This window comes from Oncorhynchus tshawytscha, linkage group LG12 (assembly GCF_018296145.1).
Source record: "Oncorhynchus tshawytscha isolate Ot180627B linkage group LG12, Otsh_v2.0, whole genome shotgun sequence".
NCBI classification, from domain to species: Eukaryota; Metazoa; Chordata; class Actinopteri; order Salmoniformes; family Salmonidae; genus Oncorhynchus; species Oncorhynchus tshawytscha.
Genome location: NC_056440.1, coordinates 38,142,347 through 38,168,832, shown reverse-complemented (window position 1 = coordinate 38,168,832; position 26,486 = coordinate 38,142,347). Strand labels below are relative to the sequence as shown.

The following is a 26,486-nucleotide window of genomic DNA, read 5'->3' as shown; positions in this document are numbered from 1 at the left end:
TATATATGATGAAGAATATATATAGACAACATTGATTTTAGCATTGGCAAATTGGCTTAGTCTCGTAATGAGGAGCCTATAAAACGTAGCTAGATTCATAGACATATTTTTGGGCATTCTAAAATGTATTGGAATAAATGACCAAACATGGACAATTTTGACAATTTCTTCACTTATTGGCGAACAAGTTGCTTGCAAAAAAAAAACAAGTCTTGCTGGCACCATGAACAAAGTGGGATGAGAGATCCCACCTTCTGCGCAAAAGAAAACCGGATACTATTACGCACTACAACCAAACAAAGGTATGTCAAAGTGTGTCAAGCAAGTGAAAGTTACAAAAATTGTGTCAACTGTTAAGACAAGGAATAACAGCTAAATGAAACCCAACTGATGCCATTTCAAGAAGATGCACACAAGCTGACAATAATTGACTATTTTTGACTGCTGTTATATTGACACTTATATTAATTATTGCTTTTGTGCCGAGTTTCACTATTTATCAAGGCCACTTGGCGATTATAATGATGTTTAGGCTACTGATGTTTTCATTATTTGACCTTGCATCTTAGTGGTTGGGGTATTTATTTATCTTGTCGTTATAAAAATAAGCTGTTACCATGTTCCAACACATATGCTTTCTGTTTCTTAGCTGTAACAAAGGAACTCCATTAATAAAATTGATTGTACACTTGAATATTGGTATTTTTAAAATCTATTTTTTACATATAGTCTACAGTAACTTAAACTTATTAAAATGCTATTGACTTATTTGAAATAAAATAAAAATTGTATTCTAATGTTACACAAGGACTTCATGAACACAACCAACTGATTATTTTTGTGATAGCATATATGAAGTACATTAATTACACTGTTAGAATGTTGCAGTCAGAATGAGCGCTCATTAGCTTGAAGGGGGGTCCATTGAGACACAGTGGTTCTAGTGTTAATGGTTCAAACAACCAATTGATCAGCCTGTTACCGGTGCTTAGCAAACTTTTGGAAGAAATCATGTTTGACCCAATACAATGTTATTTTACAGAAAACAAATTAACAACAAACTTTCAGCATGCTTATAGGGAGGACACAACATGCTCGTCACTAAAAGCATTGTTTTTGGGAAAAATCACTGGCTCAACCCTAAACCTCATCTAGATCTATTACTGAACAATGTGGATATTGAGCAAGTCGAGGAGACTAAACTGCTGGGTGTAACCCTAGATAGCAAGCTGTCATGGTCAAAACATATAGATTCAATGGTTGCTAAAACGATAAGAGTTATGTCCACGATAAGGCATTGCTCTGCTTTCTTGACATCTAAATCAACCACGCAGGTCCCACAGGCCCTAGTTTTAATCTCACCTGGACTACTGCCCAGTTGTGTGATCATGTGCGGTAAAGAAGGACATAGGAAAATTGCAGTTGGTCCAGAACATAGCAGCACGTATTGCACTTAGATGTACATTGAGGGTGAATGTCAGCGGTATGCATGTCAATGAGGACATATTGACTGCGTCACTATTGGTCTTTGTGCGAGGTGTTGATGTGTTAAAGGTACTGAACTGTCTCTTCAAGCAGTTGGCACACAGTTCAGATACTCATCGGTGCCTCACAAGACATGCAGCCAGAGGTCTCTTCACAGTCCCCAGGTCCAGAGTAGAGGCTGGGAAACACACAGTATTAAATAGAGCCATGACTACATGGAACTCTACAAGCCCAGGTAACTCAAGCTAGCAATAACCCCCCCCATATTATGTAGGGTTACGTATTTTATTTGTTGTGCTTTGTTTCCTGTTTGGAACCCAGGAGGGCAGTGGCTAATTGGGGATCATAATAAAATACTAAAATACTAAATAGGTTCTTAGTTTGTCTGATTTATAGCATCAGACGGTCATCCCCTCCATACAGCCCATCTGAGAGTGGAGGTCGACAGCTTGTTAAGGAGAACATCTGTGGAAAACAGGTGTGTTTCTCATTAAAGCCAGAGAGAAACAAACAGGAATTTAATCAGGGGAAAGGCTGTGTGTGTGTAAAAGACAGAGAGAGATTGTGTTCTCTAACATCAAACATGTTTGATTTCCATTGTCAATAACACAATGAATGCTACAAACCAGTAATGAGGAAAATTATTCTTACACCATCGTCATCCTCCAACACGGACACATGCACGCACGCACGCACGCACACACCCACAGAGCCAGAGGTCCAGCCATGTTTTGTCCTTGTTTTCTAGTGACAATTAGGGTCCTCTCACACACAAAGTCATGAAGAAAGAGGGAGTGAAAGGAGAGAAAGAAAAAGAGAGGAGAGAGAAGGAGAAGTATGCAGATCTGGGTCCTCATCTCAGTGCAGACTCTATAAAAACTTAAGCTCCATAACAAATGCAGTGAATTGCCCAAAGCTCTACCTAATCATCCTGGCTTATTCCTTGTGACTCCAGCCTGACCAGGAACCCACTCCCACCTGTGTTCCCACCGTCCACAGGCACTGCTGCTGCCGGGCACCCAGAGGCCTGCTCTCTCACACACACAAACGCTACCTACGTCAGAGTCCCCTGCAGTAACACGCCAATGCACCCCAAAACCACACCACATATGCATGTACAGTACGATGCAACACCAACAAGCTCTAACATAATCCTGTTCTGAGGTAGGCTTGGGCGATATACCGTTTATACCATATGCCGGTGTATTTCGCAATACCGACGATGTGATTTTCATTACTGGTTTCTCAAATTCTAATAGTTCGCCTAATTTCAGTTTATGTGACAAAACAAGCAAGTGTAGTGTAGAGCCCTCGAACTCAATCTGGACCTCGAAGCCAGATCCACTGAATGTTTTCATTGTTCCACTCTAATCAGGGACTGATTTAGACCTGGTACACCATGTGTGTGCAATTAATATTCAGGTAGAACCGAAAACCAGCAGGCTCCGGACCTCGTAGGGTGAGTTGAGTACCTGTGGTGTAGAGAATCATTGTACCATCTAAACCTCCGTAAAATATATTTTCAATAACCAAAAATATTGTATTTTCTGCTGTTTGAAGCTGGTGTATAAAAAAAGAGCACATAGAACAGATATTTTGCTTCTTAGACTTGCTTTCAATGAGAATGACAGAGCTATAACTCACATTTCTATGTGAATTCTGGTACGGTCGGCCAAAAAGTTGCAGCTTTAACAATAACTATAAGACATCTAAATAAATTATATCTAGCTCCAGCTATGCATTTGGTTCGCTAACTTGCGGATTGATGTCAAGATCAAGCTTCTGGGTTACAGTAGAGACAATCAAACCCCTCCTTGATCAAGATCCCTGTTGCCTAAGTTGTTTTGTGCATCAATTATTATTTGTTATTTTTATAATATTATTATTATTTATTTTTTGGTAGAAATAACACCCGTTGTCTGCACATTCGGTAATACCGTGTATCACAGTATGGTGCAGAAATGTTAAAACAGTATCAAAATCTGGATACCGCCCAACTCTAGTCTGAAGCCCCTTCCATTCTCTACCAACCACTTGAGGGCCATAGAAAAGGTATCCAGACTAAACGAAGAGCCCAATTGAATTGAGACATACAGCATTCAATTTATTTGTGTACTCAGAAAGGTAGTTCAACCCAAAATCAAGGTTTGCCCAGTGTTTTTATGTCTAAAAAGTAGTCTGTAAGTTATCTCACTACAGGACTCAAAGAAGACTTCCTCATTTCCAGTTAAAACTGCATTCATAATATACAGTGGCTTCAGAAAGTAATCACACCCCTTGACCTTTTCAAAATGTTGTTCTGTTACAGCCTGAATTTATGATTTTGTGTCACTGGCCTACTACACACAATACCCCATACTGTCAAAGTGGAATTATGTTTTTAGACATTTTTACTAATTCATTTTAAATGAAAAGCTGAAATGTCTTGAGTCAATAAGTATTCAATCCCTTTGTTATGGAAAGGCTAATAAGTTCAGGATTGAAAATTTGCTTAACCAGTCACATAATAAGTTGTTTATCATACTTAATCTCTGTCCCTCAGTCGAGCTGAGAATTTCAAACAGATTCAACCACAAAGACCAGGGAGGTTTTCCAATGCCCCGCAAAGAAGGGCACCTATTGGTAGATGGGTAATTAACATTTTTAAAGCAGACGTTGAATAGCCCTTTGAGCACTTTAAAACAGGTAACGGCTTTGATAGGAGAAAATTGAGGATGGATCAACAACCTAAATGACAGAGTGAAAAGAAGAAGAAGAATACAAATATTCCAAAACATGCATCCTGATTGCAACTAAGGCACTAAAGAAAAAAACTGCAAAAAATGTGGCAAAGAAATTAACTTGAATCCAAAGTGTTATGTTTTGGGCAGATCCAACACAATACATCACTTCATATTTTCAAGCATGGTGGTAGCTGCATCATGTTATGGGTATGCTTGTCATCGGCAAGGGAGTTTTTTGGGACAAAAAGAAAAGGAATAGAGCTAAGCACAGGCAAAATCCTAGAGGAAAACCTGGTTCAGACTGCTTTCCAACAGACCCTGGAAGATAAATTCACCTTTCAGCAGGACAATACCCTGAAACAAAAGGCCAAATATACACTGGAGTTTCTTACCAAGAAGACAGTGAATATTTCTGAGTGGCCTAGTTGTAGTTTTGACTTACACAACCGTTCAAAAGTTTGAGGTCACTTAGAAATGTCCTTGTTTTTGAAAGAAAAGCACATTCTTTGTCCATATAAATAACATCACATTGATTAGAAATACTGTGTAGACATTGTTAATGTTGTAGGTGTATAGAGGCTCAATGGCACGTTGTGTTAGCTAATCCAAGTTTATCACTTTAAAAGGCTTGGATTAGCTAACACAATGTGCCATTGGAACACAGGAGTGATGATTGCTGATAGTGGGCCTCTGTACACCTATGTAGATAACCATTAAAAATCTGACGTTTCCAGCTACAATAGTCATTTACAACATTAACAATGTCTACACTGTATTTCTGATCAATTTGATGCTATTTTAATGGACAATAAATTAGCTTGTCTTTCAAAAAGAAGGACCTTTCTAAGTGATCCCAAACTTTTGAAAATGTCACGCCCTGGCCATAGGGCGTGACTTCCACCACTTCCGGCGCCGACAGAGATGGCCGCCTCGCTCGCGTTCCTAGGAAACTATGCAGTTTTTTTTTTTACGTGTTATTTCTTACACTAGTACCCCAGGTCATCTTAGGTTTCTTTACATACAGCCGACAAGAACTACTGAATATAAGATCAGCGTCAACTCACCATCAGTACGACCAAGAATATGTTTTTCGCGATGCGGATCCTGAGTTCTGCCTTACAACCAGTGTAACGGAGTGGATTCCATGCAGCGACCCAAAAAAAAAACGACTCAGAAAAGAGGGAAACGAAGCGGTCTTCTGGTCAGACTCCGGAGACGGGCACATCGTGCACCACTCCCCAGCATTCTTCTTGCCAATGTCCAGTCTCTTGACAACAAGGTTGATGAAATCCGAGCAAGGGTAGCATTCCAGAGGGACATCAGAGACTGTAACGTTCTCTGCTTCACGGAAACATGGCTCACTGGAGAGACGCAATCCGAAGCGGTGCAGCCAGCGGGTTTCTCCACGCATCGCGCCGACAGAAACAAACATCTCTCTGGTAAGAAGACGGGCGGGGGCGTATGCCTTATGGCCAACGTGACATGGTGTGATGAAGGAAACATACAGGAACTCAAATCCTTCTGTTCACCTGATTTAGAATTCCTCACAATCAAATGTAGACCGCATTATCTACCAAGAGAATTCTCTTCGATTATAATCACAGCCGTATATATCCCCCCCAAGCAGACACATCGATGGCTCTGAACGAACTTTATTTAACTCTCTGCAAACTGGAAACGATTTATCCGGGAGGCTGCATTCATTGTAGCTGGGGATTTTAACAAGGCTAATCTGAAAACAAGACTCCCTAAATTTTATCAGCATATTGATTGCGCAACCAGGGGTGGAAAGACCCTGGATCATTGTTACTCTAACTTCCGCGACGCATATAAGGCCCTGCCCCGCCCCCCTTTCGGAAAAGCTGACCACGACTCCATTTTGTTGATCCCTGCCTACAGACAGAAACTAAAACAAGAAGCTCCCACGCTGAGGTCTGTCCAACGCTGGTCCGACCAAGCTGACTCCACACTCCAAGACTGCTTCCATCACGTGGACTGGGAGATGTTTCGTATTGCGTCAGACAACAACATTGACGAATACGCTGATACGGTGTGCGAGTTCATTAGAACGTGCGTTGAAGATGTCGTTCCCATAGCAACGATTAAAACATTCCCTAACCAGAAACCGTGGATTGATGGCAGCATTCGTGTGAAACTGAAGGCACGAACCACTGCTTTTAATCAGGGCAAGGTGTCTGGTAACATGACTGAATACAAACAGTGCAGCTATTCCCTCCGCAAGGCTATCAAACAAGCTAAGCGCCAGTACAGAGACAAAGTAGAATCTCAATTCAACGGCTCAGACACAAGAGGTATGTGGCAGGGTCTACAGTCAATCACGGACTACAGGAAGAAACCCAGCCCAGTCTCGGACCAGGATGTCTTGCTCCCAGGCAGACTAAATAACTTTTGCCCGCTTTGAGGACAATACAGTGCCACTGACACGGCCTGCAACGGAATCATGCGGTCTCTCCTTCACTGCAGCCGAAGTGAGTAAGACATTTAAACGTGTTAACCCTCGCAAGGCTGCAGGCCCAGACGGCATCCCCAGCCGCGCCCTCAGAGCATGCGCAGACCAGCTGGCCGGTGTGTTTACGGACATATTCAACCAATCCCTATACCAGTCTGCTGTTCCCACATGCTTCAAGAGGGCCACCATTGTTCCTGTTCCCAAGAAAGCTAAGGTAACTGAGCTAAACGACTACCGCCCCGTAGCACTCACATCCGTCATCATGAAGTGCTTTGAGAGACTAGTCAAGGACCATATCACCTCCACCCTACCTGACACCCTTGACCCACTCCAATTTGCTTACCGCCCAAATAGGTCCACAGACGATGCAATCTCAACCACACTGCACACTGCCCTAACCCATCTGGACAAGAGGAATACCTATGTGAGAATGCTGTTCATCGACTACAGCTCGGCATTCAACACCATAGTACCCTCCAAGCTCGTCATCAAGCTCGAGACCCTGGGTCTCGACCCCGCCCTGTGCAACTGGGTACTGGACTTCCTGACGGGCCGCCCCCAGGTGGTGAGGGTAGGCAACAACATCTCCTCCCCGCTGATCCTCAACACTGGGGCCCCACAAGGGTGCGTTCTGAGCCCCCTCCTGTACTCCCTGTTCACCCACGACTGCGTGGCCATGCACGCCTCCAACTCAATCATCAAGTTTGCGGACGACACAACAGTGGTAGGCTTGATTACCAACAACGACGAGACGGCCTACAGGGAGGAGGTGAGGGCCCTCGGAGTGTGGTGTCAGGAAAATAACCTCACACTCAACGTCAACAAAACTAAGGAGATGATTGTGGACTTCAGGAAACAGCAGAGGGAACACCCCCATCCACATCGATGGAACAGTAGTGGAGAGGGTAGCAAGTTTTAAGTTCCTCGGCATACACATCACAGACAAACTGAATTGGTCCACTCACACAGACAGCATCGTGAGGAAGGCGCAGCAGCGCCTCTTCAACCTCAGGAGGCTGAAGAAATTCGGCTTGTCACCAAAAGCACTCACAAACTTCTACAGATGCACAATCGAGAGCATCCTGGCGGGCTGTATCACCGCCTGGTATGGCAACTGCACCGCCCTCAACCGTAAGGCTCTCCAGAGGGTAGTGAGGTCTGCACAACGCATCACCGGGGGCAAACTACCTGCCCTCCAGGACACCTACACCACCCGATGCTACAGGAAGGCCATAAAGATCATCAAGGACATCAACCACCCGAGCCACTGCCTGTTCACCCCGCTGTCATCCAGAAGGCGAGGTCAGTACAGGTGCATCAAAGCTGGGACCGAGAGACTGAAAAACAGCTTCTATCTCAAGGCCATCAGACTGTTAAACAGCCACCACTAACATTGAGTGGCTACTGCCAACACACTGTCAATGACACTGACTCTACTCCAGCCACTTTAATCATGGGAATTGATGGGAAATTATGTAAATATATCACTAGCCACTTTAAACAATGCTACCTTATATAATGTTACTTACCCTACATTGTTCATCTCATATGCATACGTTGATACTGTACTCTATATCATCGACTGCATCCTTATGTAATACATGTATCACTAGCCACTTTAACTATGCCACTTGGTTTACATACTTATCTCATATGTATATACTGTACTCGATATCATCTACTGTATCTTGCCTATGCTGCTCTGTACCACCACTCATTCATATATCCTTATGTACATATTCTTTATCCCCTTACACTGTGTATAAGACAGTAGTTTTTGGAATTGTTAGTTAGATTACTTGCTCGTTATTACTGCATTGTCGGAACTAGAAGCACAAGCATTTCGCTACACTCGCATTAACATCTGCTAACCATGTGTATGTGACAAATAAAATTTGATTTGATTTTTGATTTGATTTAGAGAGGCTTTTATTCTCTATTTTGGTTAGGCCAGGGTGTGACTAGGGTGGGCATTCTAGTTTCTTTATTTTTATGTTTTCTATTTCTTTGTGTTTGGCCGGGTGTGGTTCTCAATCAGAGGCAGCAGTCTATCGTTGTCTCTGATTGAGAATCATACTTAGGTTGCCTTTTTCCCACCTGGGTTTGTGGGTAGTTGTTTTCTGTATAGTTTTAGTTACCTTACAGAACTGTTTGTTTCTCGCTTTGTTATTTTTGTTCTAGTGTTCAGATTTAAATAAACATCATGAACACATACCACGCTGCGCTTTGGCCCACTCCTTCTTCATCAGACGAGCTTGACAGAAAAGTAGTGTATATTTAAAATAACATTTATATATTTACAAAAATATATATATGGAGGTTTGGAAATGATGCAGACAGTTACATTGATAGAAGCCACAATCTACAATATCTGCAATATTAAAGCTATCTACCACCAAAAAACTAAACGGACAGTGTCAAAGACAAAGTGGCACTAATTCCTAATTCTATGGTGACACCTCCATTCTAAAGACATAGAAGTCAGAGAAATGTAACTTGATCGACGGAGGTAAATCTAGGTGTACACTGTGAATCTAGGTGTATCTAGGTCTAAACCAGTGTATACTGTGATAATGTTGCAAGAGGGGACAAATTGCCTGAACAGAGAGACATTTCTAAAGGTCATAGTTGTTGCTGAGAGTAACAGAGCCCCATGGCTGCCGTGACCAAGACATGGTCTGCAATAAAGAGTTCCCTGCCAATTACCAATTAAAGTTTGGCACCATGTTTCCCTGGTAACCACTGGACATGTGTGCACAACAGGCCAATAGCGTGAAAGCAGCCTTTCCTCAAAATCAATTAGAGGAAGTAGCGTTGACACTTCTCTGAATTCTGCAGCTCTTCTGTAAAGTATTTTAGATAAAATATGCACTGTATATAGAGATAGGAGGGACAGAGGGAGGAGAGGGTGGAAGAGAGAAGGAAGATGGGCAGAGAGAGTGATGGAGGGAGTGTGACCGAGGAATAGATATTTAGAGAGATGGACAGATGGGGAAAAGAGAGAGAGAGAGCAATAGATACAAAGAAAGAAAGAGAATAGTTGATGTGTTGATAGCCACTCTCAACCCATGTCCATTACTCGTGGGTGTGTGTGTGTCTGTTTGTGTGTGTGGCACGGGCGTGTTCAATCACATCTGTGTTTGTTGGTCACAACAAAACAATTAACACACCCCATGGTTACTCTCAGGAAATGTCTTATTCATGTAACTGTTCTAAAGAGCTCTAAAGCAGGTTAGAAACCCAGGGGGATACACATACACACAAGCTGCCAGTCATGTAACACACACACCATCATACAAGAGAAGGTTCTAGAGCAGGGGTATTAAACTCTGACCCTACGAGGTCTGGAGCCTGCTGGCATTTCTGTTCTACCTGATAATTAATTGCACCCAGCTGGTGTCCCAGGTCTAAATCAGTCCCTGATTAAAGCGAAATGTAATTTTAAGGAATCTGTTTTTAGAAAAGTTTGCGGATTTATTGAAAATGAAATACAGAAATATCTAATTTACATAAGTATTCACACCCATGAGTCAATACATGTTATAATCCCCTTTGGTAGTGATTACAGCTGTGAGTCTTTCTGGGTGAGTCTCTAAGAGCTTTGCACACCTGGATTGTACAATATTTGCACATTATTATTTTAAAAATTCTTCAAGCTCTGTCAAGTTGGTTGTTGATCATTGCTAGACAGCCATTTTCAAGCCGATTTAAGTAACTGGACATTGATATTGTGGGGTGTGGGTTGCTGAAACTGATCATTGGTATGCTTTTATCAAGCCTTCATTCATAGATTTTCAAAAGCTATTGCCCTAGTCCATAGCAGAGATTGAGCAGCCACTAACTACACCCCATCTCTCTCTCCTGGACTAGGGAGTCCTTTCCCTACTGTCCCTGCCTCTCTAGCTGTGATACATAACATCATTCAGACACACACACACACTGATGGTACAAAATCCATATAGTGCCACACACATGCACACACTAATGTCCTCCTGAAAGTCCAGACTGCAACCTTGGAGGTTGACGCTCTGTCTGTGTAATGCTGAGTGCTGTTATTTAAAGACCTTATCATCCTATGGCAGAGCCAATTTACCATCGGAGGAGAGCAAATGGCTTTACACACACACACACACACACACACACACACACACACACACACACACACACACACACACACACACACACACACACACACACACACACACACACACACACACACACACACACACACACACACACACACGCACACACGCACACACGCACACACGTACACCCTCCCACTTCCTCCACCATCAGATTATGTTGCAGCTTACTTTTTGTCTGAATGCAATCTAAACCACAATCTTATTGCAGAAATGGCAGTTCACATGTATGAAGATGTGTGATGTCCTGCAAACACTGTTAGTCACTGTGATGAGCACTGTGCAGATCCACTCATAGAAACAGCATCACTAATTCTAGGTATGTGGATACAACTACTGTAGGCCTACAATAACTGTTACTGTGGTGTGCACGGAATGTTTCAAGAGACCATTCCCTTAATATCAAATAGAACGTAGCCAGAATGTGGTTAACGTGTTCTCAGAACTCGATATTACTGTTTTAGACACGTTTCATGGGAACATTGCGAGAACATTCACGTGTCCAGTTTTCTGTTGGTTAGGAGAATATTCTATTAACGTCCCACCAAACGTACACAGAATATGGTGGCCATGTTCTCAGAACACAAGATATGAATGTTCCATACACGTTCAATTCAAATGTTGCAAAACCTGTCTAGAACATTAATATCTTACATTCTGAAAACGTGGCCACCATGTTCTGTGTATGTTTCGGTGGGACGTTGATGGAATATTCTCTTAACCCTCAGAAAACTGGACACATTAATGTTCTTGCAACATTGTCATGAAATGTGTCTAGAACATTAATATCGTATATTCTGAGAACATTCTAAGCATGTTTTATATAAATTCTGTTTGACATTAGGGGATTGTTCTAACTTCAACACAAAAACATGCTAAAAAGGTTCTCAGAAGGTTTGTGCTAACATAGACAGAATGTTCTCCCAACTAATGGAAAACTAGACACTCAAACATTAGGGTAACATTACAAAAACCTTTGCTCTACCTAGAATTGTTAGCTGGGTGTCTGAGCAGCCACACCAAAAAATTGAGTGTCAGATCTTAATTATTATAATCTTTTAGTCATTTAGCAGACACTATTACCCTAAGCAACTTACAGTATTGAGTGAGTGCATACATTTTTGCTTCCCCATAGGACTCAAACACCAAACCCTGGCATCGCAAGCACCATGCTCTACCAACCGAGCTACACAGGACCACCTACACTTTCACAGCAAAATGATCCTGCAGCAACAGGATTTGAACGTTTAGTCCATACAGTAATGTTGCTTAGTCGTGGTTAGGCTATAAAGTTAATATAACTGTCTATTAGTGTGTTTTCAGTGAATTTGTGTAAATCATAAATCTCATCTGCATTTCCTGCAGCGCAATTCTCAGCAACAAAAGAGGGATCAAATTAAGATCCTACATGTGTACCGCACTCAAATGCTGTATCTATACAGTTTTTTGATTAGGTAAATATTTAATTGTTTAGTGGAGCGATTTAATAGACCCACTAGGTGGCAAAGGGATTTACGTACTGTTTATCTCTCTCCTGGGTGCTACACAGCAGCCTTTTTGTGACAGAGAGCTCCCTGAACTACAACATCAGCTATTGTGGGGATAAATCTCATTCTGCTTCATGATGGGTATCATATCAGTCCTATTGCTGATCCGGGTATGAAAAACAGTAATTTGGGCTGGTGCTAGTGTGTGTGTGTGTGTGTGTGTGTGTGTGTGTGTGTGTGTGAGCATGCGTGTTTGCGTGCGTGTGTGCATGTGGTGGCGTGTGTTTCCTTTTTGGTTGTTTACATTGTGTGTGGGCATCTAAGCGGAACCTGTTGCCAAGTTACAGAGTTACAGTTAATTGTCTGCCTTTAGGATTTAAAAGAGTATATGTGGATATGTTATTTAAAGATTGTGAGGGAACATGGATGTAAAACCTCACCATTCTGTAATTAACCTGTATGACACTAGCATTATCCACTTTGAAAAGCTGGGGAACAGACACACTTGTTAATTGAAATGCATTCCAGGTGACTACCTCATGAAGCTGGTTGAGAGAATGCCAAGAGTGTGCAAAGCTGTCATCAAGGTGGCTACTTTGAAGAATCTAAAATCTAAAAAATATTTGTAATTATTTAAAACATTTTTTGGTTACTACGTGTTACTACGTGTGTTATTTTATAGTGTTGATGTCTTCACTATTATTCTACATTGTAGAAAATAGTAAAAATAAAGAAAAACCTTTGAATGAGTAGGTGTGTCCAAACTTTTTGACTGGTACTGTATATCTTTTAAAGCCTTGTCTCATGATAACAGAGTTCATGCTGTTGGCGAACCCGTTTCCAATAGGCTATCGTAAAGCTAAAAATCGAAGACTGCAGCTGTGTTGTTACCCCACTTAACCTTTTCCTTGTAGAAATGCCACACCAACCCTCAAAAGCATCTGGATGTCATGCTAAAAGGCACTTTCTGGTAGGCAGAAAGTTCCAGAATGCGTGAAAGAGGAGAAATCTATACACATTATGATAATAAACAGACACGCATAAATAATATTTCTAAGTGTTCTAACGACATTGCCATATAAACAATCAAAATGTCTGAAAAATCCTATTCAGAATTGAAATAATGATATTAACATATATTGCTAAGAATGTGAATGTCACGCCCTGTTTCAACTCTCCTTGTGCTTGTCTCCACCCTCCTCCAGGTGTCGCTCATCTTGCCCATTATCCCCTGGGTACTTATACCTGTGTTCTCTGTTTGTCTGTTGCCAGTTCATCTTGTTTGTCAATACAACTAGCGTTTTTCTCAGCTCCTGCTTTTCCCCAGTCTCTCTTTTTCTCGCTCTGCTGATTTTGACCTTTGCCTGTCCTGACTCTGAGCCTGCCTGCCTGACCATTCTGCCTGACGCTGACCATGAGCCTGCCTGCCGTCCTGTGCCTTTGACCCTACTCTGGATTACCGACCACTGCCTGACCTGACACTAAGCCTGCCTGCTGTCCTGTGCCTTTGCCACTACTCTGGATTATTGACCCCTGCCTGCCTTGACCTGTCGTTTGCCTGACCCTGTTGCTGTAATAAACATTGTTACTTCAACACAGTCTGCATTTTGATCTTACCTGAAACGTGATAGTACAAACTGGCCATTGCTGACCCAGCAGACTTGGACCAGCTCCGCTACGCCATCTCCTCCCAAAGATCCATCATTAGTAGACACAAGGAGTTGCTTTTCGGTCCAATGGAAGGGTTCCAGGACATGGCCGAACATCACAACCTAGCATTGGACGCATTGCGGGAGCAATTCCGTGGATTGCCTACCAAGTAGCCTGCCACGACGGTAACTTCCCAGGCCCTCAGCAACCCGGCTGGTAGCAGCGCCGTCACCCCGGTTTCCACGGAACCCCACTTACCTTACCCGGGAGCGCTACGATGGAGATTCCAGAACCTGCCAGTCCTTTCTCTCCCAGAAAGGAGAGCAGCCTTCTTAGTTCCCCTCGAAGATGGCGTACATTATTACGCTGATGTCCAGGAGGGCACTCGCCTTGGCCACGGCGGTGTGGTAGCACCAATCCGCCATCTGCCTCAGTCTGGAGGTATTCGTGACGGAAGTGAGAAACATTTTAGAGGCTCCGGTGTCCGGGAGAGACGCTGCCCGGAAGTTACTCCAGCTTTGGCAGGACTCGCTCAGTGTGGCAGACTATTCGGCAGATTTCCGCATGCAAGCAGCGGAGGGTGCCTGGAACCCGGAAGCGCTGTTTGACATGTTCCTGCACGGATTATCGGATGAAGTAAAGGATAAGCTTGCATCCCGGAACTACCGACAGATCTCTACTAACTCATCGCTTTAACCATCCAGATTGATGGTTGGCTACGGGAACCTAGGAGGTAAAAGAGGTCTGATTGCGATCCCAAATGCTCACTCAAGGATTCCACCTTGCATCTGATAAACTCTGGAAGTCCCTGAGAGGATCCGAGCATACCTGAGTTCCTCCATGAGCCTCTGAAGACTGCCAATTTGCAGCTTCCCTAGCCAATGCTGTTTGGCAGGGTAAGGCTGTCTCCAGCCGAACGCGTACACAGACTTAACACCCAGAGGTGTTTGTATTTCGGCACTGCCATTCATTTTGTGTCTACCTGTCCCTTCAAGAGACCTAGCTCATTGGTAGGAATGAGTACTCTGTTGGGTCTTAAGTACAATTTAGCTTCTCCCCCTACCCCCTCTCCATGCCACCCTGTGGTGGAGCGAGCAGTCCAAGTCTTTCCATATACTCATCGACTCGGGGGACGAAATTAGTCTTATGGACATTACTCTGACGTCTGAGCTGGGCATCCCTACTCAACCCCTCTCCATTCCCATGAATGTTAGAGCACTGGACGGGTACTCTATAGGCCGGGTCACCCACCATACCACCCCCATCAACAGTGAGACGCTCCATTTCCTGCTAATTGAGTCTTGGTATTGCGATTCTCTTGGCTCCAGCGACACAATCCCTTGATTGTCTGGTCTACTGGTGCCATCATGGGCTGGAGTCCGTTCTGCCATGCTCATTGCCTGAAATCAGCTCTGCCTGCCCCGGGACGTCTTCCCGGGAGCTTGGAAATTGCCTCGAACCTCTCAGCCATTCTTGCAGAGTAGCAGGACCTCCGGGAGGGGTTCAGTAAGGCCCGGGCCACTTCGCTTCCGCAACACAGACCAGTACCCAAGGATGTTAAGCCGGGTGCGCTGGCACGCCGCTATAGCCCCATGACTACACCCCTGGAAGCCGAGATCTTTTCCCCCTGCACCAACATCATTAGCCCCTCTGCTGTTTGTCCTCTATTGCCCCGTACCCTCCATATACTTCCTACTTGTCATGTGTCTAGATGTAAACCCATGTCTCACAGCCCTCTGTCTCCTTTTCCAGGCCCACCCCTCTCCCCCATCTCATCGACAGCCAACCAGTCTGAAGGTTCGACCTCGGGGCAGGGGATTCCAGTACCTGGTTGACTGGGAGGGTTATGGCCTGGAGGAAAGGTGCTGGGTCTCCGCTAGGGACATCCTGGACCCAGGCCTCATCTCTGAATTCCAACGCCGACACCCTGCTCAACCAGGTATGCGTCAAGGTAGGACGGCAGGTGGTGTCCCTAGAGGGGGGTGTACTGTCATGCCCTGATCTGTTTCACCTGTCCATGCGCTTGTCTTCAGCCTCCTCCAGGTGTCGCCCAACATATATTGATAAGAATGTGAGTGTCACGCCCTGATCGGTTTCACCTCTACTTGTGCTTGTCCTCACCCTCCTCCAGGTGTCGCCCATCTTCCTCATTATCCCCATGGTACTTATACCTGTGTTCTCTGTTTGACTGTTGCCAGTTCGTCTTGCTTGTCAAGTCAACTAGCATTTTTTTTCAGCTCCTGATTTCCCCCAGTCTCTCTTTTTCTCACTCTCCTGGTTTTGACCTTTGCCTGTCCTGACTCTGAGCACGCCTGCCTGACCACTCTGCCTGACCCTGACCCTGCCTGCCGTCCTGTGCCTTTGCCACTACTCTGGATTAACTCCTGCCTGCCTTCACCTCTCATTTGCATGCTCCTGTAGCTGTAATATACATTGTTACTTCAACACAGTCTGCATTTGGGTCTTACTTGAAAGTTGATAGTGAGAGTAGGGTGACTCCCCTAGCAGGTCTCAAACCCAGGCCACCAGTACCAATGACATACACCCCAATCACTGTCCCAATAAGGGATATCTCTAGGGCATGTGCTTATTGGGCCAGTATAGTTAGGCCCTGTCCAGAAGAAACTGTACACCCTCATCCCTAGGCACTTGTGTAGACCTGAAACACCTTGATAGGTGTAAGCACTAGAGTGAATGCATTTTGAAGTAAATCTCAGCTCTGTTAAATGTACACTCAAGAAAACACTTGATTGATCATAGTGATTCAGGTGTATCATAACAACAAGTTAATATGCCACACCAACATTAGACAACTATACAGAAAGCCGTTCAATTGCTGAAATAAGTCAGTCACATCAATGATAATAGTCAGATGAACTAATACCTGACACTGAGATGGTGGCGTAGCAGGAAGGTGAGTATCTTGAACTAAGAGGTTGTGAGTTCAAATCCCAGGTGAGGATAAGTTGAATAATAATTATTGAAATCATGTAGGTCAAATATGTAAGCTGAATGAAAACACTGTAAGGTAAAAGTTCTGTGTGAATATTCCTGACTTGCCAACAGAGAAAGAGCTATGAATGGATCAGTGGTTGATCAATCAGGGCCTCGATGTGCAATGAACTTTCCTTTGGACATGTAAATAAATGTCCTTGGAATACTTTCCTAACCCTAAGAAAACTGGACACACGAATGGTCTTGCAACCAACCCATGAAACGTGTCTCGAACACTACTATCTTACATTCTGAGAACATGGCAACCATGTTCTGTGTATGTTTGGTGGGACATTGATGGGATTATTCTCCTAAACCTCAGAAAACTGGACACATGAATGTTCTTGTAACGTTCTCATTTAACATTCTCATTTAACGTGCCATTTAACCACTAATTACTTTAATTTACAGTGTTAAATAACACTAATATGTGAGAACAATATTTTTTTGTGAACAAATGTTTAATGTTGGCATTATAAAAAGGTTGGTAGTAACATGGAAAATCGTTGTGGAAATCTGTTGTAGCGCAAGTCGACTACAAAATCCACAAGGCTATGCTCTCGCTATGGGCTGGCAGGCTAGCAAATGTAGCTACACACAATAATACCAAAGACAATATCAGCATGCAACGTAGCTAGTTAGATGTAAAATCATCTAAACAAACTGCACTATCAATTTAGGAGTCTACAATCTCACCATGTTCAACCTGCAGATCGATTCTTACGTTCGCAACAGCATATATACTTTTGAAGAGACGGGAAACATTGCCCATGCTACGTCAATGGGCCGTGCGGTGCATTCTGGGCGATTCTTGGACAAGCAGGGCTCTCCTTGAAGGAGTGAATGGGAGTGTATTGGGTGCTAGCTCAAAAACCCAACATTAGCATGGATTTCGTCAACAAGAAGTACAACATTACAAATCTTTTCCGAGATGTGAGATAACGAACTCGCTATCTGTAGTATCATGTAGCTTTGGAATCGTGACATTACGTACCTTTGAGAAAAATAGGCACGTTTCTCTACATATACACTGACTTTGAGAAGGGATTGCATGATGATTAGCATTGCGATCGCAGCATGAAAACATGAACGTGTTTGGACGACGGCGAACGTGATTGGCTAACGTGATTGGCTAACGTGATTGGCAACGGCACCATGCAAAGCACCCTGGACTAAAGAGGATGACAAATAGGAAAAATGTGCTAGACCCTCCGTTAAATTACACATTTCTCAAGGTAGGAATATCTATAAAAAAATATGATCAATGGCTCTTTCGAGAGAAGACCTCCTCCTGAGATATGACATTGGCCAGAATTGAAATCTGATATGTATTACAAACTTTTTAGTGACCTAAAAGTCATATTCCTATTAACTTCCAGTGTAGTGAAAGTGACTTTGTCATAGAGCTATGTCATACTGGCCATTCTGCCTGCTTGAACGCCGATAACTCAGATACACATTCTCATTTAATGTGTTCTATTTCACATTAAGGGAATAGTCTCTTGGAAACATTCCTTGCATTTCACAGGAACAATTATATGAAAACGTTAGCTAATGACCTAATGAGACTTAACTTATGGATGCAGGGGCACTATTGAGTAGCTTGGATGAAAGGTGCCCAGAGGTTCCCAGAGTAAACGGCCTATTCCTCAGTCTCGGTTGCTAATATATGCATATTATTAATAGTTTTGGATAGAAAACACTCTGAAGTTTCTAAAACTGTTTGAATGATGTCTGTGAGTATAACAGAACTCATATGGCAGGCTAAAACCTGAGAACAAATCCAAACAGGAAGTGAGAAATCTGAGGTTGGTATATAGTCAACCCATTCCCTATTGAAATCCCCTTGAGATATGAATGAAGATTCATTTCCGAGGGCTTCCACTAGATGTCAACCGTCTATAGAAATTTGAATGAGGCTTCTACTGTGTTGTGGGACTGAATGAGAGGGGAATGAGTCAGTTCCAGATCACGTGCATACCCCATGATATCTTCCTGCCACATATCTTCCTCCTCAAGACACAAAGGAATTATCCGGTTGGAACTTTATTGAAGATTTATGATGATGATATGATAAAAACATCCTAATGATTGATTCTGTACTTAGTTTGAAATGTTTCTTCGACTTGTAATATAACTTTTTGAAGATTTTGTCCGAAAAAATGGTCGACCAGCTCCAGTGTTTGAATAGGTGTACGAAACGTGCTAACAAAATGAGCTAATTGGACATAAATAACGGACATTATCGAACAAATCAAGCATTTATTGTGGACCTGGGATTCCTGGGAGTGCATTCTGATGAAGATCATCAAAGGTAAGGGAATATTTAGCATGTAATTTATGGTTTATGTTGACTACAACATGGTGGCTAATTTGACTCGATTGTTTGACTTGATTGAGTGCCGTCTCAGATTATTGCATGGTTTGCTTTTTCCGTAAAGTTTTTTTGAAATCTGACACAGTGGTTGCATTAAGGACAGGTATATCTAACAAAACATACATGTATTGTGTAACATGAAGTCCTATGAGTGCCATCTGATGAAGATCATCAAGGGTTAGTGATTCATTTTATCTCTATTTGTGCTTTTTGTGACTCCTCTCTTTGGCTTGGAAAATGGCTGTTTGTATTGTGGTTTGGTGGTGACCTAACATAATTGTTTGTGGTGCTTTCGCTGTAAAGCCTATTTGAAATCGGACACTGTGGTGGGATTAACAACAAGACTACCTTTAAAACGGTATAAGATACATGTATGTTTGAGGAATTTTAATTATGAGATTTCTGTTGTTTTGAATATGGCCACTTTCACTGGCTGTTGTCATATCATCCCGTTAACGGGATTGCAGCCCAAACAGGTTTAAGGGAACGTTCTCTAAAGTTGTGGGAATGTTTGTTGTCAGCTGGGATGTCCCTGGCAGCTGTGTGATTGGACTGTTATCAGTGCCCTTATAACACAATCCTGGCAATACCATCCCCTCTCAGTGCTATCAGAGCCACCACTCACACTGCAAAACACACACACACACACACACACACACACACACACACACACACACACACACAGACACACACACTGCAAACACAGTGCAAAGTCGCAAACCCAACAAACAAAGCAAACATGCCACACGACACAGACAAATGAAGTTCTATAAATAGACCTGAGGTAGAGGAGGATCTGCTGCTGAACAAGTGCCAATATGAGGAGGTGGCAGAGAGCGATAGAGCAAGAGAGAGGGGGAGAGACAGGGAGGGAGAGGAAAACGCTGGTGGAATGTAATTTAGGTCTCCAGTGATGTTCTGCCACCCACTCTTTAATTCCAGTTTGAACAAAATGTGTCGCAGGCTCTCAGCGATTTAGCATTACTATTCATGGAGGGACACGCTAGGAAAATCATACATATTATCATTTTAAATGCACACTTGGTATCAGATACCGAAAAGCACCTTTCCTGTAACTTGCTGGTAATGTTATGGTAATATGGTTATTTGGTAACTAAATAGATGTTGGACATCTGTCTGTAACTGTAGTTAAAGAGCAGGTAGCTAACAGGGTTTGTGCCACTCCCAGTTAGAATGGTGTCAAGCAGTTTGACAGAAAATTGCTCCCAGCTCCAAAAATAGACTTTCCAATCTAGCATTGGCTGATACAGTGTAGCAATGCAGCTATCTAAAGCTGAGTGTCAAATACTGAGTCAATCAGGATTTAGTCTATCCAGCATTGTTGTGGCTTGGCAGCACAGTGAAGCCAATGAGACCATCGGTCACCTGAATGAATTCAGGGCTGCAACTGTTGAACACACAGCAATGACAGTGGTCCAACCACCCACCTGTCAACACACACACACACACACACACCACACACCACACACCACACACCACACACCACACACCACACACACACACACCACACACACACACACCACACACCACACACCACACACACACACACAGAGACTTTCCTTGAGAAGCCATGACAAGGGAGTTACATACCAATTAGCTCATACAAGGAGAGCTGCAGCTCATTTCTCAGCCTCTCATCCGTCATTAGTCAATACAACAGCAGAGAATCAATACAATCAGAGCAGACCCAGCGTTCAGGAAGACCGGAGACGACTGGTAATCAGGATGGAGACAGTCATCTACAAAAACACAGACACATACCGACACAGAGACACAGACACAGACACAGACAAACACGTACCCCCCCCCCCCCCCCCACACACACACACACACAAACAGGTGTGCACACACACAAACTCTCTCTCATAAAGAGCAGGATATTGGAAGCAGCTCTGGAGAATGATCAAGGGGTGACATCTATAAAAGGATGGATTTGCAATTTTGATTATTACCCAGGGCTGGGCAAATATTGGACAGAACACACACTGGGTTATTTTGGGTTGCATGAATAATGCAACATATTTGGTTTTTGGGATTACCAAAACATGCCTTAATTTAACCATCAGTTAGGTTTGTTTTCACTTTCATGCTGGGTTGACCCTGCAGCTGGGTCATTTTTAATGTAATCCCTAGATTATTTTCAGGAGACAGGGTTTATTGGGGTTGTGGCTTTCTGGTAGTTATTTTTGGCCACCCATGAGAGTAGACATCATTCCTCTTCATCATGTTAAGTTTGTACAATGCAAATGTAAAAATGTCTGCACATTACATATTCTAATATCCTATTAATATTATTATTATTAACAATTTGTAACAAAGTGGTACCATCCCAACATTGGGATTGGCATAGGCTCTTAATGAACTCATACACTTGTGTACACTTCACTAAAGCTTCACAATTTTAAGTGTTTAACCTTAGCATGTGATATTACAACAAAACAGATGAACCGGAATTATATTTACTCACAGGTGGCCAAAAATAACTATCTGAAAGCCACACCCATGCTAAGCCATGCCTCCAGCCTTCTGATCTGACCCACTGGGTCATATTTCAATAACCCAGCATCAATGACCCAGAATCAACAACTATTTCTAAAGAAAACAACTCAACGTCAATGTCTGCAAACAGCATTATTTAGTGTGTGAAGATCTGAGGCAGCTGCATCTAATTGAATTTGCCTCTTTATTAAAACGCTAGAATGGAAGGCAGTCTCTCTCTGTCCCTTTCTCTCTCAGTGTCCCTTTCTCTCTCTTCCACTCTATCCCTCTCTCATTCTTTCTTGTTCTCGATCACACACAGAGACTGTCACACACTTTCCCTCTCTCTCTTCGCCCCTCTCTTCTCTTTCTCACACATGCATAGACACACACACATACACACATCACATGCAGGCTTGAATAAACACAAAGCCATGTCCCCTTGACCGGCCCCAGGGGTCAACCTTTTATATGAGTGCTGCATGGAAGGGACAGAGATGAAGAGCGAGAGAGTGGGAGAGGGGAAGACAGAGGGAGAGTAGGGGAAGGAGGGAGAGAGTTAGAGAGAGTGTACGCAAGTGGATGTGAGAGAGATTTCAACTTACCATCTACTCAAGATATTTTGTTCTGAGAATTTGACAAGGAAATATTTTTGTAATTTGTTTTTGTAGGGAAATTAGAGTTGTTGTGTGATACAGAAGACAGCCGCTCCATCATGTGAATGTGATAAGCCAAATACCGAGACCTGACATTCACAAACCACAGATCTCACCTGAAACACAGACATAACTCCAACAGCTATCTGTGTCTAGGTGGTGATGCCTCAAGTACCTAGAGCTGCTATTGTAGTTCCCATCAGATCCCACCTCAACCCTGCAGCGCTGTGTGTCCTTGACTGACAGCAGCTTGTGTCACTCAGGAAGCAAAGAGACAGACATCAGCACAGCGAAGCTCAACATTCTGGGCACAGACCTGTGGAGAAACACAGGTCACACTTCACCCACCCAAATTACATTTCATGCATCAAAGAGATCACCGTAGTAGCCAACACAAATTAGAAATCTTCCGTATTAATATTTTCCAATGCTGAGCGGAGTGTTATTTTAAAGCATGGCGTGCTTTGAAACTGTTCTAGGGTATCCATAGAAATCCTCTAGGAATCTGGAATACCCATGTAGGAATGTTGTTCATTAACTACTGTTCAGCCACCATAGTACCCTCCAAGCTCCTCATTAAACTTGGGGGCCTGGGTCTGAATCCCACCGTGTGCAACTGGGTCCTGGACTTCCTGACAGGCCTCCCCAAGTGGTGAAGGTGGGCAACACCACCTCCACTACGCTGATCCTCAACACAGGGACCCCACAAGGGTTTATGCTCAGCCCCCTCCCGTACTCCCTGTTTACGCATGACAGCGTGGCCACACACGCTCCAACTCAATCATCAAGTTTGCAGACAACATCAGTGATAGGACTGATTACCAAAATGCCGAAACAGCCTACAGGGAGGAGGTGAGGGCACTGGCGGAGTGGTGCTAGGAAAATAACCTCTCCTCAGAGTCAACAAAAACGAAGGAACTGATCGTGGACTTCAGGAGACAGCAGGGGAGCACTTGTTAAAAGTTGTGTGCTTTGTTAAAAGTTCATGTGTGGAATTTCTTTCATTCTTAATGCGTTTGAGCCAAGCAGTTGTGTTGTGACAAGGTAGGGGCGGTATACAGAAGATAGCCCTATTTGGTAAAAGACCAAGTCCATATTATGGCAAGAAGAGCTCAAATAAGCAAAGAGAAATGACAGTCCATCACTACTTTAAGACATGAAGGTAATTTCTTTCAAGTGCAGTCGCAAAAACCATCAAGCTCTATGATAAAATTGGCTCTCAATAGGACCGCCACAGGAAAGAAAGACCCAGAGTTACATCTGCTGCAGAGGATAAGTTCATTAGAGTTACCAGCCTCAGAAATTACAACCCCAAAAAGTATTCAAAGATTTCAAGTAACAGACACATCTCAACATCAACTGTTCAGATGACACTGCGTGAATCAGGACTTCATTGTCAAATTGCTGCAAAGAAACAACTACTAAAAGAAAAAGAGACTTGCTTGGGCCAAGAAACACAAGCAATGGACATTAGATCGGTGGAAATCTGTCCTTTGGTCTGAGTCCAAATTTCAGATTTTTGGTTCCAATCGCCATGTCTTTCTGAGACGCAGAGTAGATGAATGGATGATCTCCGCATGTGTAGTTCCCACCGTGAAGCATGGAGGAGGAGGTGTGATGGTGTGGGGGTGCTTTGCTGGTGACACTGTCAGTGATTTATTTAGAATTCAAGCCACACTTAACCAGCATGGCTACCACAGCATTCTGTAGCGATACGCCATCCCATCTGGTTTGCACTTAGTGGGACTATCATTTGCTTTCAACAGGAAAATGACCCAACACACCTCCAGGCTGTGTAAGGGCTATTTGACCAAGAGTGATGGAGTGCTGCATCAGATGACCTGGCCTCCACAATCTCCTCAACCTCAACCCAATTGAGATGGTTTGGGATGAGTCGAACCGCAGAGTGAAGGTAAAGCAGCCAACAAGTGCTCAGCATATGTGGGAACTTCTTCAAGACTGTTGGAAAAGCATTCCAGGTGAAGCTGGTTGAGAGAATACCAAGAGTGTGCAAAGCTGTCATCAAAGCAAAGAATGGATACTTTGAAGAATATAAAATATAAAATATATTTGGATTTGTTTCACACTTTTTTGGTTACTACATGATTCCATATGTGTTATTTCAAAGTGTTGATGTCTTAGTCTTAGAAAATAGTAAAAATAAAGAAAAACCCTTGAATGAGCAGGTGTATCCAAACTTTTGACTGGTACTGTATATACTCCGTCTCCAACATTGCTCGTCCAAATATTTATATTTCTTAATTCCATTATTTTACTTTTAGATTTGTGTGTATTGTTAAATATTCCTGAACTGTTAGAGCTAGGAACACATGCATTTAGCTAGATAACATCTGCTACTGCTGTGTGTCATTGACCAATAACATTTGATTTGATTTTGATTTGATCCTCTAGGAAATCCATACATCCACACAGTACTACTCTAATTGATGATCAAATCCCTGGCCATGCATGGCCGTGCTGTATTCCAGATTGACCCTGTGTACTAATGGTACACTCAGCAGCAGGATGTTATGCTGAGAAGAATGGAACAATATAACAGCCCAGTGGTACATTAGCTAGTAGCTACTATACAACTCCTGTGGGGCTCTATCTCCTCTATACACAGTATATCATAGACTCCCAGAGAACAGTGGCTGTGGGTTTTACAGTCGTAAAGTGCACAGAGGGCCCATAACTCTATAAGTAGTTTACTGATTCTCTATTTATCTGCCAAGTGTTGTTATACCTACCATATGAAGTCCAAAGTATATTTGTATTGTTTATCTACTGATAAATGCAGTTTTACCCCTCATTTGTTCCTGTGTCTTCCTCAGTGTGTAACATTGGCCTAAGGTCATTTTCAATCAAAATGTAATTTAGAGGCTAGTCATCGAGTGCTGTTGCAGTTTATGGGTGATACCTAGACAACCCATTCCTTATAGGGGTAGGCCCAGGTACCCTTAAGCTGAGTCTGCATACTAGACAATAATTAGTTAAGGCTTTTCTGATGATGATGAGAGGAGCTGTCGAACTATATCCAGAGATGACTAATGGATTCACCACAGTCAGGCATCACTAATGGTTCTCATCCCGCTAAATAAATAAAAAACTGAAGATGAGAATGGGGTCTTTTAGGACAAGAGCCCCATTGAATTATGTTTTGAGTCATGCAAATTACTACTGGTATTCGTTAAAAATCCCTCAGCTCACATAATCGTGAATGGTGATGAGACATGCCAGGTGACACAACGCCTGCAGCCTCCTCTACGGCCACAGCTACAATGGAGGAGAAAACTCGGCACATAGATGGGCATTGGGCCCTATTCAATAATAAAGATGAATGTATTTTTAAAGCACTCTTCCTTCAGGCCTCATTCTCACTCTCTTTTCCCTCTCCTTCCCCAGGCTGTCTTAATGAGCTGCTGTTATACAGAACAGGACCTATCAGAGGAGACCGAAGAACTATCACTGGATTCTCCCTGAACAATGAGGCCAGGCCTTAATGATCTAATCAAAGGACCTGCTCTCAAATGGGCACAACGGATGGTAGAGGGACATGGATGGAGGGAGACAGAATGAGAGAGAGGGACAGGGAGAGGGAGAGAAAGAGAGAGGGAGCGAGTGGGAGAGGCAGGTAGAGGGGGAGACAAGAGAGGGAGAGACAGAAGGAGAGGAAGAGGAAGAGAGGGAGAAAGAGCGACAAAGGAGCTGGAGACTGTGGCACAAGCACATCTCCTAATTTGGCTCCAGCTTAAACAGGCATCAAAGGGCCTTTGAAGGAATTGTGAAACAGCTGGGTCCTCTTCTCTTCTCTGCTCTCCTCTGTTCTGCCTTCAGCTCATTATAGTCTCAATGTCACCACTCTCCTCCATATTTCTTCTCCTAACTCCTACTAACTGGGCACATACTGTAGCATGGAAACCCATCTCATCCACCCTCAAAGTTAGGGAAGAGCGGAGTAAGTTAAGCCATTTTTACATTCAGCATCACTCTGTCAAGGGAA

The 26,486-nt window shown here is 43.2% G+C and overlaps 1 long non-coding RNA gene across 1 annotated transcript; it reads left to right on the top strand.

The window, feature by feature from the left end:
• Positions 1-26,097, top strand: LOC121847830. The gene is made up of 3 exons (XR_006084691.1): positions 1-302; positions 15,710-15,896; positions 25,889-26,097. It is a non-coding gene; the product is annotated as an uncharacterized LOC121847830 (long non-coding RNA).
• The last annotated feature ends 389 nt before the right edge of the window (positions 26,098-26,486 follow it).